This window comes from Solanum lycopersicum, chromosome 1 (genome assembly GCF_036512215.1).
Source record: "Solanum lycopersicum chromosome 1, SLM_r2.1".
Taxonomy (NCBI): Eukaryota; Viridiplantae; Streptophyta; class Magnoliopsida; order Solanales; family Solanaceae; genus Solanum; species Solanum lycopersicum.
In genome coordinates this window covers 13125726-13148989 of record NC_090800.1, presented here as the reverse complement: position 1 = coordinate 13148989, position 23264 = coordinate 13125726, and positions in this window count along the sequence as shown.

Below are 23264 nucleotides of genomic sequence, written 5' to 3'. Positions count from 1 at the left end.
GGTTTTTTAGATCCCCCACTAGATGACTCAAGTGTACTTTTATACGGATAGATATGTTCAAAAAATTTAGCACTATCTGATTCCATTACCGTATTATCATGAATATACGGATGTTCGGACTTATGAACCAAAAAACGACATGCCTTATTGTTTGTGGCATATCCAATGAATACACAATCCACAGTCTTAGGTCCTATTTTTACCCTCTTAGGTATAAGAACTTGGACTTTGGCTAGACACCCCCACAATTTGAAATATTTCAAATTGGGTTTTCTACCTTTCCATTTCTCATATGGAATTACATTTGTGTTTGAGTGAGGAACTCTGTTAAGTATCTGATTTGCTGTAAGGATAGATTCCCCCCACAAGTTCTGTGGTAAACCTAAACTTATAAGTAATGCATTCATCATTTCATTAAAGTTCGGTTTTTCTTTCTGCAATTCTATTAGACTGAAGAGTGTAGGGAGCAGTAGTTTGATGGATTATTCCATTTTCTAAACATATTTCTGCAAATGGAGATTCATATTCTCCACCTCTATCACTTCTGATCATTTTGATCTTTTTATCTAACTGATTTTCAATTTCAGTTTTGTATTGCCTAAATGCATCTATTACTTCATCCTTTCTATTTAGCAAATAGTCATAACAATATCTAGTCCAATCGTCTATAAAAGTTATGAAATATTTTTTCCCACAACGTGATAATGTTGACTTCATGTCACAAATATCAGTGTGAATAAATTCTATTGGATTTGAATTCCTTTCAACAGATTTATAAGTATGCTTAGCATGCTTCGATTCAACACAAATTTGACATTTTGATTTATTGAACTCAAATTTTTGCAAAATATTTAAGTTAAACAGTTTTCGCAAGGTTTTGTTATTAACGTGTCCCAAACGTTCATGCCATAAACATTTAAACTCAAGCAAGTAAGAAGAAGCAAAATCTTTATTCATATCAACTGCAATTACATTGAGTTTGAAAAGGCCATCACTAAGGTAGCCTTTTCCTACATACATATCATTTTTTCTTACTACCACTTTATCATAAAAAAATACACATTTAAATCCATTCTTAGTGAGAACTGGAATTGAAACTAAATTCTTTCTCAATTCTGGAACATATCAGACCCTATTCAAAGTCACCACCTTTCCTGATGTCATCTTTAATAGGACTTTGCCAGCTCCTTCCACTTTTGCAACAGCAGAGTTCGCCATAAAAAAAATTTCATTTGTAAGTGCTGGAGTATATGATGAAAATAGTTCTTTGTTGGCACAAACATGGCATGAGGCACCAGAATCTATCCACCATTCTCTTGGATTTCAAACCAAGTTACATTCTGAAAGCATTGCACAGAGATCATCCATTTCTCCTTTGGATTCAACCAAGTTTGCTTGATCTTTTTTTTTCTTGTCCTTCTTAGGACCCCGGCATTCATTAGCCCTATGACCATGTTTACCACAATTAAAGAAGTTTCCATTGAATTTCTTCTTAGGAGGATTGCTTTTTGGACCAGATGCTTTCTTTCTTTTTTTTAATTTTGTGGAATCTTCTTCAACAAAATTTACTCCAGATATTGCTGAATTACCGCGTGACCTCCTTTCTACAGCCTTATTATCCTCTTCGATTCTCAACCTTACTATGAGATCTTCAACAGTCATCTCCTTGTGTTTGTGTTTCAAGTAGTTTTAAAGTCCTTCCACAATGGAGGTAACTTTTCAATAATTGCAGCCACTTGAAAAGCATCATTCACAATCAATCCTACATTAAAGTTTATGTGAGTATTAAGGGAAAACTTAATATTTCTAAAATAGGCATTAAATAAATTTATGCCTTCAGCAAGGAGATCATGGATTATGACCTGCAATTCTTGAACTTGGGTGACGACAGTCTTACTGTCTATCATCTTATAGTCTAGAAATTTTGCCACAATGAATTTCTTCATTTCAGCATCTTCTGTTTTGTACTTCTTTTCTAAAGCATCCAAGAGTTCTTTTGAGGTTTTTGCATTGTTGTACACATTGTACAGATCATCTTGCAGACCACTAAAAATATAATTTTTACACAAAAAAATCTGAGTGTTTCCATGCTTCTGTTACCAAGAATCGTTCATTAGCCGGAGTTTCATCGGACATAACAGGAACATTCTCATTGATGAACTTCTGCAGACTCAACGTAGTGAGATAGAAGAACATCTTTTGCTGCCATCTCTTAAAGTCAACTCCAGAAAACTTTGCAGGTTTCTCAGCCGGTGCTAAGAAAGCATTTGAACAATTCTCTGCAACCGTTGTTGTTGCAGTACATACTGTTCCAGTATTTGTTTGACTTGAATTAGTCTTTTTTTTTCTATCACAAATGGCAGATAAATTAAGTATTTAAAATACTAACAGTAAAGAACAAATCTTTACACAAAATGTTTCTGATTGAACGATAAAGTTTTTATGTTCTTTTAATCGTTAATCAAATGAATTTTAAAAATTCAAGGAGAGTAGAAAACCAAAAAGGTTTTAATCTCCTGAAACCTCAAATACAAAAACTGTTAAATTTCTTAAGATTGTTATTCTTACAATAACATGTGTTTATAAGGTTAATAAACAGAAACAGAAACAAGATGAAGCAGAAAAAATATAAAATACAAAAATTAATCCGAGTCCACAGAAACTACTGTGTGTCCTTAAGAAATTTAATCCCCTCACTATACCCAAGGTTATGGATTAATATCTCCCAAGATAAAACGGATTAAACCTGTTAAAGAAATGGCGGTACCTCAAACTTCTTTAACTTCAACGAACATAAGAACAACAACAATTCACACAGACTCAGTCGATCGACACTTTGATTTTATTTGAGAGAAAAATAAATGCAGAGAGAGAAAAATTTTCAGTGTTTGAAAAACCAAAAATTGACTTCCTTTTATAGCCATTTTTATCAAGGAACATGTGTGTTCAGTGAAATCTGTTAAGACCCATTTTATCCAAAAAGTTGTGTCTTTTGGAAAAAATAACAACTTTTCAAAAAAATGTGTCTGTTAGGAAAATAACTACTTTTTGAAAAGTAACAACTTTTCAGAAAAGTAACAACATTTCGGAATATTTATAAGAGATAATATCAATCAATCACAACATTTGCCAAATCCAAATCCAAATCCAAAACCAAATCAAAATCAAAAGCCAAACCCAAACCCGAGCCGAGCGAGCGACGACGGCACGAAGGGGAATCTTCTTCTTAGCTCTTTTATGAAGTAATGGAAGTGTTTCCTTCTATAAGGACAACAATTTCCATTTCTTTTGCCGATATGGGAGAAATGACTTTTCATTTGCACTTTGCAAATGACTTTTCATTTTCCCTCAAAAGTAGGTCCCTCACTCTTCATATTATCTCTTTTCTTTTCCCATTCACTATTGCTAAAACCCAACAACTTTTCCTTTAGCATTACCTCCAAATCTATCACAACATTCATCTACTTTTTTTTATTGTTTTGAAGTTTTCTTTCTTTCCGCACATACGTATGGAGAATCCGCTATGAAGTACCACATTCCCTTTTTGTAGGTTTTCTTGAATTACTCCTGCAAGACAAAAAGATTAGTTTCACTTAGGAACCCAAGTATTTTTGGGTCATTGATGATTACATAATTTTGGCCTCCAAATCCATATTCCAGAAGAATATTTTCTACATCTGAAGGATTTATGACCTATATCGCCATAAGTAAAACAGACAATAGTTAGAATTATGACTTGGAGAGTTTCTTCAGTAGAGCGTAGTTCTGTTTGATTGAATAGAACTATGTCTTGAAGATTTTCTGACACTATTTAACTGCATTTTTACTTTCTCCAATTCTTCTAATAGTAGATCAACTTCAATCAGGCTTGCTTCAAGGATAATCTGCCAAACTTTCTTTTCTTGTAGATGTTTGTTGTATTCGTCAATATATTTCTATAATTCATCACTAACCATATCCAAAGAGTTCTGTAAGTAATTACAGTTTGGACAATTATAAGATCCTACCTCGCTTGTTTCTTCTAGAGACACGAAACACGAGTTTTCCATTTCATCATTGTAATCATCGGTTGTTTCTCCCTTTTCCCATGCACTGAGACTTTTTTGATCTTCATTTTGTCGATTGGTTCTTCTTCTTTAATTCGGACAAGCTTTCTTGATATCTATTGGTTCTCTGCAGTAGTACCATCGATCATTGTTTCTTTTGAAGTCCTTTGTTTTTTAATCTTTTTGAGGTAGCTGTCTCCTTTGTCTGAGCATATGTCCTACTCTACGATTAATGAGGGTCATTCCTTAATCTTAATTTTCATCGGCTTCCTCCTCAGTTTGTAATGTCTCACCAATAAAAGCCATTGTTTTCTTTTCGTCGTCGTTGTTATACCTGTTAATGTGATTTTCTTCATAAGCCATTAAGTTACCTTGAAGTTCATCATATGTCATGTTCTGTAGATCTCAGACTTTAAGAATGACAACTTTTGTTTCCCAGGCTTTGTGAAGATTGTTGACAAGTTTACTGACGCTTAACGAGTTTGAATACACCATTCAAACAGATTTTAGTTCAATGACAATTTTGCAAAATCTTGAGAACATAGATTCAACATTTTCATTGTCAACCATTTTGTATAGTTCGTATTCATTTACAAGGGAGCTGATTTGGGCTTCCGTGACTTTCGTCGTTCCTTCATAGTTCACTTAAAGATTATACCACATTTCTTTCGCAGTTACGTCATTTGAAATTTTGTAATATTCTGCTATTCTTAATGAACCATACAACAAACTCATACCTCTAGCGTTAAATTGAATTACCTCTTGTTGTTCCTTAGAAATATCGAACAATTTAGTGTCAAAAGGTTTTTTAGTTCCACCCTTTTCAGTTAATCCAAGGAATGCCTTTTTGCCTTTCTTGATGAATACTCAAGCTTGATGTTCATTTGCAGAGACAAAGATTCTGAATCTATCTTTTCTGTGAGAGTAATTTTTCCAATTGAAATAAGGTGTTCTATGTGAAAAGTGTCCGTCTTAAAGTAAAGCACCGGGGATTTGGTAATGTGACATTTGATCTTTACTCTCGTGTGGTTAAAAACTAAATCTATTAGACCTTCTCTTATACCAATTGATATTCATGAGGGAGGGGTTTAACTTAAAATTCACTTAGTCAACTAATAGAAGTCGAGAAATGACTGACCTTCAAGTTAGTAGGAAGATAATCAATAAGAGAGTTGCAGTAAATAAATGACACAAAAGGTTTTATCCTGGTTCAGATCACCAATGCATTTCCTAATACATTCCCTTTGGGTTTCAAGGGGTTTCTTTAAGAGCATTGAAGAGATATTCGCGCTACAGCAATATGAAACTTTATCATGTCTGATATGCAATTCAGATTTCTACCTTGACACTGCCTCAACTTGAATACCTACACTCAAATTCTTTCTTTTCTCTTTTCTTTTCAATTGTATAATGTTAGTTAAGCTCAAGTGAAGTTGCGTACTTCACAATACAAATCTGGATCGGTTTACGTAGATGATTATTTGTGCTCTTGTAACGAAAACCCCACAGTATTTATCTCAATCAAGGATTAATTTAGGGAGTCTTTGATTGATGCAACTTAGTTGATCTATATCCATGAAGTAAATTGCTTTGTCCTCTTTCATTTTGCTCGTTTGATGTTTTCTTTGTATGATCAACAGACTTGTTATCTTGTCGCTTGATTTATGACTTTTTCCTTTCTTGATAATTTAGTTGTGATCTCTGCCAAGTGTGCGAGTATTCTTCTTCATTTAGATTTTCCTTTATGTGTTGATGAGCCATATATTTGTTTTCTTCTTTTGTCCCTTTAATTTGAGGCTTGCCTTTCCAATGTTTCTCTAAAGATTCAAGCAAACATTCTTTTCCTTCTTGAAGTCATTTTTTGTTGATTATTTCCTTTTTGAAATAATGACCTACGAAAATTGAGATAAAAGCGTTAAGTGTCTATTTTAAAAATCAACTAACTCTAACGAGTTAACATATTGGTGCACCAGAAGTCTTTAATTATTAGGTTCGGTTTGCTTGTTATGGACGCAAATTTTTATGTTCTACTACAACACACAACCACCATTAAGATTGAAGAAAGAAAAAGTTATTAAAATAGGCATTTAATAAACTACAACAATATTTTTTTGACAGATTTAATTTATCATGATAAAAATCTAACTAAAAGAAAGACAATGATTCTTATTTAGTCCTACAACCCACGAATTCCAAAATGAAAAAGTTATAGAAAAACAATGTAAATCTTTTAATATTTATTTTGTCTAATTTTATTTTAAAAATGCATAAGTACTCCCTTTGAACTATGGTGGAAATTTGAAGGACACACATTTTCTTTGAATGTCCTAATACCTCCTCTAAGTAATTTGAAATGTAATAAATATACTTTTTTGGTGTTGAGGTGGCGTAGAGAGTGTTCAAAGCAAATACAAAGTAAAAAATATTAAGAAAAAGAAATTGTAATTAGTTGTACCATAGTTAAATTTACAGTCAAACATTGTATTAAAATTTAATACAAATACTTTTTTTATACATATTATCAAATGACTCCTTTATTGTTGAATAAACTTTCAAGTCTTATCTATTGATTAATAATGTTATGATAAAGACATGTTATACATAGGATGTTTTGATGTAAGTATTAAGTACTATAAATATCTACTATAATAAGTATAACATCACTAATTTAAACTTCAATGTTCTCTTAAATTTCTATACAAAAATACTTTATATGTATTTGATTTAACCAAGGCCAAACAATTTTACATCAACAGTTGCAAATTAAGGAAATTAAAGCAAATTTCATCTACAAATTATGCACCTTTTTCTTTTATTCTTAGAGTTGTGACATGTTAATTGAATAAGGTGAAGATCATTTGTTTGTTGTTCGTGTAGCGTATACCCTGACCTTACCAATAGTATCGTGTTTCATTTCTACAGATTATAATGCGTCCAAATGAACAAAGACTACATTTACCTTCTCCTGATTGACTAAGAAACCTTGCCATTCATTTAATCGAAGACATTCTAAATAGGTTGTCTTTTCGAGATGTTGTAAGAACTAGTACACTTTTTATGGACGTTAAATATACTTGTCGTACAATTCCAAAGGTAGGAAACACCAGAGGACTTGATATCCCCTACCATTGGATTTATAATTCTCATTCTCAATTGTTTCTTTAGTTTTCATATTGGAAAATTGAATGTTATCCCTGAGATAACTAGTCTAAAAGTATGTCCTAATATTAATCGTTTGATACATTTGCTCACAAAAAATTTCATTCAACATTTCGTCCTTAAACTTCAATTTAATTATCCACCATACAAGATCCCTTACTTCTTATTTTATTGTTCAGCATTGAGACATTTGTACCTCATGGACTGTGAAATACACCTTCTATGCTTCTTCAGGGATTTAATAAGTTGATTAGCCTAGAATTAAAATTATTAACATTATCTTCTAATACGTTTGAAATTTGGATCTCTAATTGCCCATTGCATGAGGATTTGGTTCTAAAAGACATAAGAAATTCGTACCTCCTGAGTATTGATTCTCCTAAGCTAAGGTCATTTGTCTTTTGTGGCAATATACAATTGATATATCTAGAAAATGTACCTCTTCTTTCCAATGTTCTGTATGAGCCTGCAGAATTAGTTCTAGAGGAAAAATGATTTTGAAAATATTGATTCAGTATTTCGGCTGGTATCATTCTGAGATAATATTGCTGCATTTCACTTGTATTTTCATCATGGAAAAGATCGAGAGAAAAATAAATATAAGTGACAACTTGAATTTCAATTTCTTCAAAAATACAAGTGAAATGCAGCAACAATACCTCAAAATGATACCTGCTGAAATACTCAAGAGCATGAATAAGTGAAAAAAATATTATCAAAATAATTTTTCCTCTAGAACTAATTCTGCAGGCTCATACAAAACATTGGACAGAATAGGTACATTTTCTAGATATATCAATTGTATATCGCCAAAAAAGACAAATGACCTTAGCTTAGGAGAATCAATACTCAGGAGGTACGAATTGTCTATGTCTTTTAGAACCATATCCTCAAGTAAAAGGAAATTCGAGATCAGAATTTCAAATGTATTAGAAGATAATTTTACAAATTTTAATTATAGAATAATCAACTTATTAAATCCCTGAAGAAGCATAGAAGGTGTATTTCACATTCCATGAGATACAAATGTCTCAATGCTGAACAATAAAAAAAGAAGTAAGGGATCTTGTATGGTGGATAAGTAAATGGAAGTTTAAGGATAAAATGTTGAATAAAATTTTTGGTGAGAAAATGTATCAAACGATCAATATTAAGACATACTTTTAGACTAGTAATATCAAGGATAACATTCAATGTTGTTCCTATATGAAAACTGAAGAAACAATCAAGAACGCGAATTATAAATCCAATGGTAGGGGATATCAAGTCCTCTGGTGTTTCCTACCTTTGGAACTGTACGACAAGTATATTGACAATCCATAAAAAGTGTACTACTTCTTACAACATCTTGAAAAGACTACCTATATAGAATGTCATCGATGAAATGATTAGCAAGGTTTCTTAGTCGATCAGAAGAAGGTAAATATAGTCTTTGTTCAGTTGGACGCATGATAATCTGTAGAAATTAAACACAATACTATTGGTAAGGTCTGAGTATACGCTACATGAACAACAAACAAACATATCACAACTTTAAAAATAAAAGAAAAGATGTACAATTTGTAGATGACATTTGCATTGATTTCATTAATTTGCAACTCTTGACATATAATTGACTGGCTTAGGTTAAATTAAACACATATAAAGTATTTTTTTATAGAATTTCAAGAGAACATAGAAGATTAAATTAGTGATGTTATACTTATTGGACTAGAAATTTATAGTATTGAGTTCTTACATCAGAACACTTTATGAATAACATGTGCTTTTCACAATATTATAAATAAATAGATAACACTTGAAACTTCCTTCAACATTAAAGAAGTCGTTTGGTAGTTTATATAAAAATAGTATTTATGTAAAATTTTAGTACAATTGTTTGACTGTAAATTTAACTCTTGTACAACTAATAGTACTATTTCAATTAACCTTTTTTGAGATATATGACCGCAAATATTTATGATTCAAGAAGAATGATTATTTATCCTTAGTGAAGGAGATTATTTCGAACCTCTGCCCCAGTAATTTGTTGATGAGATTCCTGCATGCTTCATAGATATCACATTTAATCTCCTGAGGATAGTTATGTTTTACGATATACTATTAGTAATCCCTTAGAAAACACGAAAGTTCTACTAACCGTACAAAAAGTAAGTTTCCATTGAATACTTCAATCTCGCCTAAGAGAATTTAACTCACAACATAACTTCGATATTAACATCATCTCAAGAATCCTTAATTGGTTGATGATTCTTCCTAAGGAACGAACATGTCCAACATACTTCTCGTTCTAACTTGGACTAATCCCTTAACAATCAAGAATTCTCCACTAACCTGAGAGAAAGTAAGTTCCACTCAAATTTTCAATCTCGCCTAATATGATTCAACACATAACATAACTTCAAAATACATATCAACTAATGAATGCCAAATTGGGTGATGCTTTTCGAGATTATTCTTCATAGTTGAGGAAGGATCATGTCCAACATATATACATCTTGGTCTATCTTGGACTAATTCCTTATGAAACAAGAGATTTCTACTAGCCAGACAGAAAGTATGTTTTCAAAGATCTAGAAAAGATAGCATGTAGACAACATTTTCCTCCTAACTTTGTTTCTGGGGTTTGAGAGTTGATTTTCGATAGACCCTCGACTCAAAAGATATGTCATTGCATTAAAAGCATCTAAAAAACACCAAAAACAAGAGAAAGGAAATTAGGGTTTTTTCTACATTCCAGAATCCCAAGAAAACCAACATCTGCACAAAAAAAAGTACAAAGAGAAAGATAGGGGTTCTAGTTCACAAAATTGACAACACCCAATTGAGAAAGATTTTAATTTTTTAAACATAACAAGGAATGAAAGTTTAAGCTTATCAAGATCTAAAATTATTACTGATACTGTAAACATCAAAAAAAACTTTAGAAAATAATCAAACACCCTTTTGAGAACACGTTATCCTTCAGCTGGTGAACACAAATTTGTATGATTTTGAAGTCTTCAAATTAATCACCCCGGAGTGAAAGAGGGAACTGAATAAGGGAGAGAGGTTTTCTTCTTAAATTAAATTTAAAGAGGGAACTGAAGAAGGGGGGGAGGTTTTCTTCCTAAATTAACTTTTACATAAATGTAATATGGAGTAGGGTGAGTGGGCGAAATTAGTATTGGAGGTTTCTTAGTTGTATTGTCTTATCCGTATCAATTTATGTGACACAATTTCATTCAAGATAAAACACATAAAAGGAAATTGAAATGTGACATGTAGTAGAAATATTAGAGCTTAATGTGATTATAGATTGTTTTATTAAAATTTAGAGTTAAAATATGTCATTTTTATTTTAATTTAGTTATTTATTTTTCTCATTATAATAAATCATAAATAAAAATGATAAGTATCTTTAATTTGCACTTTCAAAAAAAATTTCTGATGGTGTACAAACATGATTAATTTATAAAATTAAAAAAGGAATAATTTTAAGGATCAATGAGATCAAATGATTGGAAGAATTATCTATAATAGAGTGAACAATTAATATAGGACTATAAAAAGACTTTCTTTTCGAAATAACCTAAAAAAGTAAGTATTACATAACTTAAGAGAAAAAGAGAGTAAAAAATGTGATTATTTAATTAGAGAAATTGGCAGATATATTTAGTTACTGATAATTTACTTTGGCTTGTTTAATTCTGTCCACTTAAATTTTTTTTGCATGTGACATTTAATACCTCAAAATTGTTAAATTTGATTAGGTCATGTAACATCTAGTAAGTTGAAATAACTAAGAATAATCTAAGAAATCAAGGAATAATTGTTTTTGGAAATAAAAAGAGAAATGTGGAAAATTTTCAAATTTTAAAAGGGAGTTTTTGGGTCATTTTTTAGACGGCCATAACTTTCATCTCAAGAGAAACTGATGTGAGTTATTTATACGGTTGGAAATCCCACGCTAAGATCATTCTAATGCTGCAGAGTTTTAGAAATTTTTATATCGTACGAATGAGATATGCCTTATGGATATTAGGTTGTTGGATTGAGGAGAATCCAATCAGGTTTTCAGTAAGGGTAAAGTAGTATTTTCATCCTACAATTTCCTAATTTATTTTAAGGGTTTATCACGGGAAAATTTAAGCATTCACTCAGTTTTTAGAATATTTAATACGCTTAGGGTTTGGGAGAAAAGAGAAGAGAAGAGGAGAAAGAAGAAAGAAGGCCAAGAATCATTGCGGATTTCGTCGGAGGTAATCCCTTCAATGTATGTCAGACAATTTTATGTAGGGTCCTTTAAACCACACCCCAATATGATTCAATTCAGCAAGTTAGAGTTTATAGAATGATGAACATGGAATTTCTTGACGAAAAAATATGAATTTCTTGTTGGTTGAATTGTAATTTATCTCTAGCAGATTGTTTTTGGGTCTAATATATTGGGTAATGAGGTATTTAGTGATACTAAGTGTCTGTGGTGGGATCCATGGATGTTTAGGAGGTTTAGAGATGAAACATAGACAAGAAAAGTCGGAGGTTCCCTCTGACAACCTCTTGAGAGCGCGATTATTAGAGACCCTCAGGGAAGGATCTGTACGACAGGTCCTGGCGTGCCGCACTAGGTACAACACCTCTGACTAAAGTCTGTAGGAAAAGCTCTGGCGCTCCGCGCCTCTCAGAGCGCCATGGTCACTTAGAGACCTCGTTCTTTCCCTATCTTTTCGAACTAGTTCCTAAGTGATGTACCTATCATTCCTAGTTGATTCCAACACTCTAAAGTACATCTAAACATCATTAAGTCATCCATAAACATGAGATCATGATCCTTGATCCATAATCAAATTCAAGGGAAGTTAAGATCAAGGTCAAAGAAGTTAAGAGTCAAGTTTAAAAATTAAGAAGTAAGTAAATTCAAGTTCTTAAATTATTCAAAAATTTTCTTAAACAATCACTTTAACATTGTTTTAAGGCTTAAGTAACAGGTTGACCAAAGTGTAAAAAGTTGAGTTAAATTTTGAAAAAGAGATAAGGGAACTAAGTATTCCCTAAGAGTTAAGTTCAAGTGAATTATATAGTAAGAGTTGAGTTCATCTGTCAAAAAGTTATAAGGGAACATAATATTGCGAAAAGGTTTATAAATGTTTTCACATTTGAGTTACAAGGAAACTAAGAGTTCCAAAATAGATTTTTGAGTAAGAAAAGGGGAACACTAATTCCAAGAGCGATTTTTCAGGGTAAAAAGGGTTGAGCAAATTATCTCAACCCAAAGGAAGTAAGTTATGTTAAAAGCATGAGCTAAAGTGTATTTAGAGAGTAGTATTGAGCACCGATGTGGGGATAAGATTTCATATTAACTCAATTCTCCATTACACTATGTAGCTACTGTGGGTATTAACAGGTCATACTTTCTCAATGATCAGGTTCATTAAGCTTGTGGATCGTCTAAGTTAAGTAAGGTCCTATACCGATTGTAAGGTGTAGGATGGTGCTCCACAGCGTGAGGTAAAATTTTGTATCATCACTTAGGCTCAAGTGATGGTTGTTGGTTAGAGAAACTCCCACAGAAAATTATATTAGATTCATTTATAAGTAAAATTGAGTTTATTATTGTTTTATTTTTACTAAACTAGGTGTTATATATATATATATATATATGTATATATATATATGTGTGTGTGTATATATACATATATATATATATATATTGCATATGTTCTTATTGCTTTATATTAAGTTCTTTTCTTATGAGTCAAGCAGAGCCATGGTAAGTTCTTCCTTAATCCATTTCAAGCTTTTATAGTTGTGTTTAGTATTCCAACTCGCACACTCGTACATTCAATGTATAGATGCCAGTTTGCTTGCATCATCTTATGATGAAGACAGAGATAACCAGGATCAACACGCAACGCATTGTTGATCAATTTTGAGGTCCAGAGTTAGTGGTGAGCCCCTTACATTTTAAAGGTTATCCTTGTGATTGCTTTTCTAGTTCTGTTCATTAGGATGTTGTGGGATTTGTCCCAACATCCATCCTAGTTGATTTAGAGGCTTCATATTCACTTAGTAGTTCAGTTTTGGAGTCTCATGTACTTTGTAATTTAATATGTTCAAGTGTTGAGACATTAGTGCCATTTTGGCCTGAATATCATATTAAGTACTACTTTTAACCATGTTGTGTTTCTTGATTGAATTGAGTTTAGTCTTCCGCTGAGTTATGTAAGTCAGGCCAACGGTTTCCTCAAGACCAGTAATGGTCATCGAGTAAGAGTCCCTGCCAAGGTGTAGGCCTTGGGCGTGATAGGTCAGTAAAAAATTCAATTTTATGATTATATGACTTATTTTTTTATAAAAAATAGACATTTTTTATATATAAGAGATATGAAAATATCAAGAGATATCATTTGTTTAGTATTATAGATAAAAAAATTCCTAGATTTTAGTCACTTTTATGTAAGGGCGAATCTAGAAGGGGCGAATGTATATTCATTTGAAATTTCTATAAAAATTTTATTTGATATACATAAAAAAATTTCACTGTTTATACATAAATTTAAAACTCCTCAACATAAATAGCTTTATACATTGTGATGCGTTTAATTTTCACATGTTTAATTACCATTTTATTAGCAGACCATGAAAAAGTTCGAGGTTTTGTAGTAGTATGAATTCATTATATATATTCATAAAATATTTTTATCAAGATTGTTATTATGTACTAAAATGTTTTAAAAGCACTAATAAAATAATTAAACATGGCGAAAATTGTGTTGAGTTGGGTCTTGACTCCTTATCTGCCCCGTTTTGGCTCAATTCATGTTGATCCAATCAAATTCTGTTTGAATTGGATCTTGATCCGTTTTTTTTCTTGACATAATATATTTGAATAAAATTGATCTAATTCGCTCAATTTTAAAAACGAAGAAAAATTACATATACGAAAAACTAATAAATAGTTATCCTCTTTTGGATGAGTCGTGATTTATATGAGCAAATTAATATTAGCCTAGAAATTCCTAATGTTATAACTAAATTGTAGATATTTGTGCGTATTTACTATTTTTTATGAAATAAAAAGATAAGCTATAAATAGTAATTATTCTAGCATTCACTACTAATAATACTATTATACTAATTGCATATCATAAATTAGCTTTACTATATAATTTTCATTTTTATAATAATTAAATGTTCATCATTTCAATAGATTATATGTTGTGCAACAAAATTAATAACATTTTCAGTGGAATCCTATTAATTGGTCCAATTATGTTCAGTAGGATTAATACCTGCACTCGATTCAATCACAAAAGTTAATGTAGCGTATGATAGGGAAAACGGAGATCGATTTTGTTTTATTTCTCAGATAAACTCGTTGAAAATCCTGGTATGCATGTATATTAATTTCTTTATTAGCATAAATTTTTATGCTTTAACATGCCGTATCAGAGCATGAAACTTGCACTAATGATTTTCAATCATAAAGAAACTTTATTTTGTTATTAGAGACGTACCCACATTCATATATATGGTGCATATACACGTATATCTATCTTTTGCAAAAAAAGATGTAATTAGCTTCTCACATTTAATGAAAGTCGAGTTGTCCTTGTGTTAGAGGAATCAGCACAAAACTAGGGCTTCAATCTAGTTAAAACCCTTATTTCTTTTTAAGTTTATTGTGATATTCATGGTGGGGGGGGTTAAATTTAAAATTCATTCAGTAAACTACCAGTAATCGATAGTGGTCTCACATGAAAGTTAGTAGTAAGATAAACAATAATAGAAAGTTACAGTTATAATACACACAAAAGGTTTTATCCTTGTTCGGATTACCAATGCGTTGGCTATTCAAGCCCCCTTTGGTTTCAATTGTTTTCTTTAAGATATTTGAAGATATCCTAATGTTAAAGAAATTTGAAACTTTATCATGTCTTGATATGCAAATCCGATTTCTTCCTTAACACTGCTTCAACTTTTATACCTACACTGAAATTATTTATTTTCTCTTTTCTTTTAAATTTTATCACTCACGTGCTTACAAACATTTATGAAAGACAAAAGAAAACTGTTTGCTAAGCTCAAGCGAAGTTGCGTATTTCACACTAAAAAACTGGGTCAGTTTGTGTAGATAATGATTTGTGCTCTTGTAAGGAAAAACCCAAGGGATTTATCTCAAACAAGGATCAATTTACTTGATTGAGGCGATTCAGTTGATCTGTATCCATGAAGTAAATCGTTTCTTCTTCTCTCCTTTTGATGGTGTGATCATTTCATTGTATGATCGACATACTTCTTATCTTGTGGCTTGATTCATGGATTTTCCTTTGTTGATTATTTGGTTGTAATCTCTGCCAAGTGTGTGAGTAGTCTGCTTCATTTAAACTTTCTCCATGTGTCGATTAACCATATATTCCTTTCCTTCTTTTCTCCTTTAGATTTGAGTCTTGCCTTTCCGATGCTTTTCTGCCACTTCAAGGCAATATTCTTTTCCTTTTTGAAGTCATTTATATTTATTATTTCCTTTTTGATTTTGTGACCTACGAAAATTAGTATCAACGCCTTAAGTGTTTATTTTAAAAATCAACTAACTCTAACGAGATACCAATCTGCCCCTTTTTGATAATTACAAGATTACTCACAATATTAATAATAATCTTGATAGTCAATTTTACTAAAAGTTAGTTGGACTTCCCTGAGGTGTCATGTCTTAGTTCATCGATGCATGCAACTCTCCCTATCTTATCTCCCCCTGTCTCACAGAGGAGCAAGAAAGATAGATTTGTTTTCTCCCCCTTTGTCATAATATAAAAGATAAGCGAAAAGCATACTAGAGTTAAGCAAAGAAAACAGAAAATAGAGTAGTCTAAGATTCAGAGAGACAACAAAACAGTAGTCCAAGAGATATAGAGGTACATGCCCCTACTGGATGTTAGTGCAAAAAGTAAAGGTCAGCCAGTAGAAAAAGTATGAAAATCATAAGTTGCATTTATAAGAGAGGGGGTAAAAAAATAAAGATCCACAAGACTGTCCACAATAATCCTCGAGATGAGCAAGCCAGAGGGATGAATTGCCGATGAATTCAAGTCTTTAAAACTTCCCAAAATGTACGCCTTGTAGCATTCAGCCCAGTTGATGCACTATTTTTTAAGGAGGAACTAGGGAACAAATACATTAGGAGTAGCAATATTACTCAAGGAGCCCTTCTGGGAATAGAAGTTGGGTCCATGATATGTGCGAGAATACGATTATGAAAACATAACGATAAGGGCCTAAAGTTAAAAATGTAATAGTTGGGTTAAGCCACGACTCTCTTTGCACCATTAAGTGAAATTTTAAAGTCATTAGGTCTTGTTTTGTTCATGTACGAAATTAACCCAAAGAAATTAGTACCAAACACATTTTCGAATAACTTTTCATTGATGATGAATTGCTTAACCAGCACCAACAACTGTAACTCACCACCCTTAGGTAGGATGGGGAGATTCGCATGAAGCAGGTGAACCTCTTCGTCAAAAAGCTCAAGACCACACAAAGTAAAAACGGGAGATAGTTAATGAGCTTTGAGATAGAAGCTTACTGGGAAGTGAGAGTCCTTTAATTGACTGAGATCAAAAACTACATCGGGAACAGTAGGGCGTGTTTAGAAGCGATCATACATATGCTTCTATTCGATTCCCTAGAATCGTTGCATGTCTACGTTGGAGAGAGATCCCGTAACATAGAGGCTTTCTTTGATTATTTCTGATTAGTAGTAGAATCACACTTCTTTGAGGACACAGACGAAGTATCCATGGATCCTACGGAGAATCAAAAGAGAGAGAGAGAGAGAGAGATGGTGTCTACTTCGAAGGAACTCAAAGCAATAGAGTATTTCTTTGAGGTAATGGGGCGAGTATTTGTCATGGTGAGATGAAGAGTAGAAGAGAGAGAGAGGAAACAATAAATAAAAAGAAAACAAATGAGGGAAAAGAAAGGGGACCAGATGAGAAAGGGAAAGGGAATGGGATTTGAGAGGAAGAAAGGGAAGCGGAAGAGGCGGCAGCGGGCCATAATTACAGAACAATAAAATGAGAAAACACATTAATTACATAAGGAAATAAAATAAATAAATAGTAAAGTACAATCGATTAGTCAACACATTTAATGTCAAGGCGATCCCTGAGAGAGCAAAATCTTTCCTCCGTAAGAGTTTTAGTAAAAATATCAGCTGATTGATTTTTAGAGTCTACAAATTCGAGTGAAAAATCACAATTTTCAACATAATCAGGAATAAAATGATGATTTATGTGGATATGCTTAGCCCTAGAATGATGCACAATATATTTTGAAAGACGGAAGTATTATCATGGATAATCGGTACAGTTTCATAGGAAATATTATATTCAGGTATTTGATGCATCGTCCATAAAATTTGAGTACAACAACTTCCAACCACTAACTATTCGGATTTGGTGGTGGATAAGGCAACCGAAACTTGTTTCAATCTATGCAATGAGTCTAGAGAATGCCCCAAGATTTTGCATTTTCGACTAGTGTTTTTTGGTTGTTTTTGTCACTTGCAAAGTCAGCATTTGAATAACCAATTTAATCAAAATGATTAGAATTAGAATACCATAATCCTGGCTCCGTAGTTCCAATGAGGTAACGAATGATTCGTTTTACTACCACGAGATGTGATTCCTTCGGAGCAGCTTGAAATCATGATCACTTGCATATACTATACATTATATCGGGTCGACTGGATGTAATATATAGTAATAAGCCAACTATGTCTCTATGCATCTTTTTATCCACGTGTTTTCGAGATGCATCACGTGGACTAACTCATTAGGGTACCAAAGGCTTTACCCTTTTTGAGTCCAAACTTCTTCATAAATTCCTTGGTCTACTTTTCTTGAGTAATGAATGTTCCATTAGTTTAATGGTTAATTTTAAATAAGTGATTGAATGTGACTTCTCATAGAAGACACGTTTCGAATTCTACTTTCCTTACATTTGAAAAATTCACACGTAAAGAAGGAACTCAATGTTTCATACCAAGCTTATGGAACTTATTTTAGTGTGGAAAGAGCCTTTAAAAGTTTGTAAACAAAATTAGGACAAGAAGGATTTTAAAAATCGGGGGTTATTTGATGATAACTTCTTCTCTTATAAAATCGTTTAAAAACACACTTTTCACATCCATTTGAAATAGTGTAAAATTCTTGAAAGAGTCATAAGAGGGTAGAATTCGAATAGATTCTAAAATTGCCACAAGTTAAAAGGTATCCTCGTATTCGGTACAAACTTTTTGTGAATAGCCTTGAGCGACCTTATCCACGGAGCCGGTTGATCACCATGGCAAAACCATCCATTTTAAAGGTTAAAAGAGCCCCAAAATAAGGAAAACTCCTATTTTCCCAATTGTCGTGTGCTATAGTCCACCATCTTTTTTGATGATCCAGAATTTTGCGTTATTCAAGATTATTCTACTGTAATTTGGCTAGATCAATCTCTTTTGTGTTCGTAAACCCAATAACTGCTATCTTAGCAGATCCAACAACATCAATATATATTGTGGTCTACAGGATTTTGGTAAGATTGCTCATTAATTTCAGTTCTTCATTACATTTTTGAATATCTAGTAGCCCATATGAACAATGATTCGACAGTACCTAAGAGATTGGCCTGGTCTATTGACATTTTAAAGAAAAGCTCACAAGAATCTTAAAAATAGATTACAATTATGTGAATCTTTAAATTCTGTTACAACAAAATTAGGTTTTCTCCGCTATAAATCAAAGTTTGGTTGTGGCTATTTGTTTATGGGATAGGATTGTGTTACACTATAGAAACTTTCATTTTTGACATCTAATTTTTTGTTCTTCTATTTGGTTCCTATATCATGTCCTACCTCCCGTGGGAGCTGGTCATCTACTAAATAACAATTTTTTCTTAACCTTCTTATAATTAAATTGTCTTGTGTATCTTATTTTTACTAATGAGGTATCCAAAAGAAAAACAGACAATAATAAGTGTAGAAGAAGTATTTCTTTTTATTAAATCAGGATTATTATTCAAAATAAAGTGAGGAAATGCAGTTCAAATATAGTACTATATAATTCTTAAAAATTTCATGTCTATAACCAAGAATTTATGTCAGACTGCGTTCTTGAAGGGCGTAAGAGATCACATAATGGTATAAGCAACATATATGGGTTCTTAAAAATGATGCTTCATCGGAATCCATATAAGAAACTGACCAGACTATGATGAAACTAGATATTCCTACTCCAGTGGATGATTATGAGATTGGTCAAATTTAGCATTTTGCAGTTTATCATATTAATTACTTAGATGACATTGTCGCTAAAGTTTAAAGGACTCATGAATCATAGGTAACATTTTATTTAATTTTTTGATTTCAACTTTTAGGTATGAATCCACGGTAGTTGATTGTAATACATAACATTCTTAATTCTTTCCTCGGATCCTACTACTAAGAAGGATGTTTACTTATTAATATACAATTTATTATGCAACAAATTCAGGTATATTAAATAAAAGGGAAAAGGGTCTGATATACCCCTCAACTTTGTCATTTAGAGCTGATATACCCCTTGTTAAGAAAGTGCCTCATATATATACCCTTACTTGTAAACAAATGGTTCACGTATACCCTTTTCCTCTAACGGAAATGAAAAAAAATAATCTAAATTTTTATTATTTTTTAAAAAAGAAATATAATCCCATATGAGTAAATTTAATCCTCGTCAAACTTTTTTTTATACTTTTTTTTGTTTTAATGACTAACTTATAATTATTATTTTGATAATCAAATTTATTTATGTTTCACTAATATTCTTGTAAAAGTTATTGTACATGACTAAATTTTTCTTCGAATACGAAATTAAATTACAATACACACAAAAAAATAGTTTAATTTTTTTCTTTAAATTAGGAATGAAAGAAAAAAACTAAAATAAGAATAAGAAACTCAAATAAATATAATAAAAGAAGTCAAAAATAATTTATGTATGAAAAAAATTAAAATATACCTTGAACTTTTATAGAAGAATCATATATACCACTAAATAATTTTTTTAAAAAATTAAAAGTAATAAATATAAATTTAAAACTGATTTTTTAACTTCCGTTAAATGAAGGGTATATGTGAGCCATTTTGTAACGGCAGGGGTATATGTGAGCCGTTTGTACAACAGTAAGGGCATATATGAGCCTCTTTTATAATGAGGGGTATATCAGCTCCAAATGACAAAGTTGAGGGGTATATCAGACCCTTCTCCCTAAATAAAATCATGTGAAAAGAAAAAGAGCTATAAGATAACCATAACCAATTGTCATAGGGACATCAAGTGGTTGATATTATACCCCAAACTAGTTTGCCTTTTGGTAACTTTTAACGTTAGTTAGTTTAGTTGTTATACATTCCCCTCATTTACATTTTGTTCATATATCAATTGATTTATTCTCACCAATTAAAAAAGAAAGATTAGAAGATTTCACCTAAGTTTATTAAAGTAATATTAATGCCACAAGATTTGACTTTTGTTTTCTCAAGTCATATAAATAAATACAAATTTTATGAGGTTATTTGCACTAGGTTTAAAATTAAGAAGTCAATGGTAATGTTTCTACTATTAGGATAATAAGTACTTCACATATTGAATTCAAGAATAGTTTCTTTCAATTTCTTTTTTCCTTCTTCATTCTTTTTATTTCTAAGAGCATATTAGATTTCATCCCTTCTGTTAAGTCTTAGCAAAAAATAAACATTTTTTGTTAGATGTGCTAAGGTGAAGAATTGCAATAAGCTGCCTCTTGAGATGAAACTATAAGAGAGATGAACAATGAATAATGAAAATAAAAAGAGAAAGTGCAAGAGCGATATACTATTGTTGTTTGCATTGGCAGCAAAATATAGGTTTATATTTGTAGAAGATGTTGACACTTGCTACTTTAAAACTTTCCAAATGAATGAGAAACAACACACAATCTAATGTGAATGAAGTCATTCAACGAACTCATAGCCTCGTTTCTATTCTTCCTATTGATAAATGTGTATTAAGTGTACAACATCATAACCAACAAGAATAAGTGAATTAAGTATGTTGTTGCCTGCTTATTTTTTGGAGAAATACGAACGGTTAAATGACTATTTTAAGTAATGAAGGGTTAATTTTTTTTAAGTAAAGTATTTTTTGTGTAAGACATTGTTAATTTTCCCAATATAAAATTTGAACACTGGTCGTGCCCATCTAGTATATATTATACATATATAATTATTTTTAGTTGGAAGTCTAAAAACAATATCTCTATTTTATTATTTTAAGGTAGGTGAAATTAGACTCAATTTGACAACAATAAGGACGCTCCTTGTAGGAATTAAATTAGAAATAAGAGTTTCGTCCTATATATCTCAGCTATGCATTGAGGACAGGTTTTGATAGTTAGGTTTTTTGTTGTTATAGTATAACAATGTTTGGTAGAAAGAGTAAACCGTGAATCTTACTAAGTATTGTATAAAGCCCATTTGAAGGTCCAACAGGCCCATATTAAACATGAACTATATTTCCATTAAGTCCCTACTAAAGAAGAAGAAGTCAAATCATTGAACTACAAAAGTTTGAGATATCAATTGAAAATGGCGCACAGTTCCTAATTAGGACAATGCTCCGATAAATCTGATATATTTAAGGTACAATTACATATGCAAAATAATAGTATACATCAATGTATATGCACTATTTTTGTCTCCAATTTAATCTAGTTCTCTCAAACTTGACCTTATAGAGAGATCAATCGCAGAAAAAGCTAATGACGATTTTGAAGAACGTGAGTTTCAATCCTCTTTTCTGATGTTTTTTCTGTAAATTTAAATGGAAAAGTTGAAACGTTAATTGAATATTTAGTTGGATTTGCAGATTCTAGGTAAAAAGAGTTTGGCGATTGAGCTTAATCTTGGAGGTTCACTCTCGCTTATTGTATAGAGCTCACTCCTCAATTTATCGATTTTCGTCAACTATAGTCAACCATTTATTTGTCTGATCCTGATTTTTGAGATGATTTTGCCAAAGATTACACAGACATACATTAAAACATTATCTATGGAGCCAGTTTGTTTCCGCGGCTAGAAACAACCAATTTTCAAGGTTAAACGAGCCCATAGCAGGCAAATATAATATCTTACCAATATTTGTGTGCTATAGTCCACCATCTTTTTTGGTTATCCGGTATTTTGAGATGATATTTGCCAAAAAATTACACGAACATCCATTAAGACCTTATCTATTGAGCGGGTTGGTCAACTTCGCGAAATTGACCAGTTTTTAAGGTCAAACGAGTCCCAGAGTAGTCAAACCCCCAATTTTGCAGATTTTCATTTGCCATAGTCCACCATCTTTTCTGGTGATCTAAATATTCAAGATGATTTCTGCAAATAAATTTACAAGGATGTCCATTAAGACCTTATATATGGAGACGATTGGTCACTATGACCAAAATGACTCATTTTAAAGGAATGAGCAAACAGCAAGAAAAACTCCCCTTTTTGCCGATTTTCGTGTTCTATAGTCCACCATCTTTTTTGGTGATTGGAATTCAGAAATGATTGTTACCAAAAACTTACATTAACATATGTTAAGACATAATATATGAATATGGTTGGTAAACATGGCTAAAAAGGCCCATTTTGAAGGTCATACGCGCCCCAAAGCAGGCAAACCCCCGATTTTTTTGATTTTCATGTGTTATCGACTACCATCATATTAGATGATCAAGAATTCCGAGATGATGTTTGCCAAACATTTACATAGAAGTCCGTTAAGACCTTACCTACAGAGTCGGTTGGCTAACTCAGCCAGAACAACCCATTTTAAAGGTCAAACGAGCCCAAAGCGGGAAAAATCTTCCATTTTATCAATAATCGAGTACTGTCAACCATCTTTTTTGGTTATCCAAAATTCCATAATGATTTTTTCCAAATATTTATAAGAAAGCCAATTTAGACCTTATCCATGGATCCGGTTGGTCACCACATTCAAAACGGCCCATTTAAATGATCAGACGAAC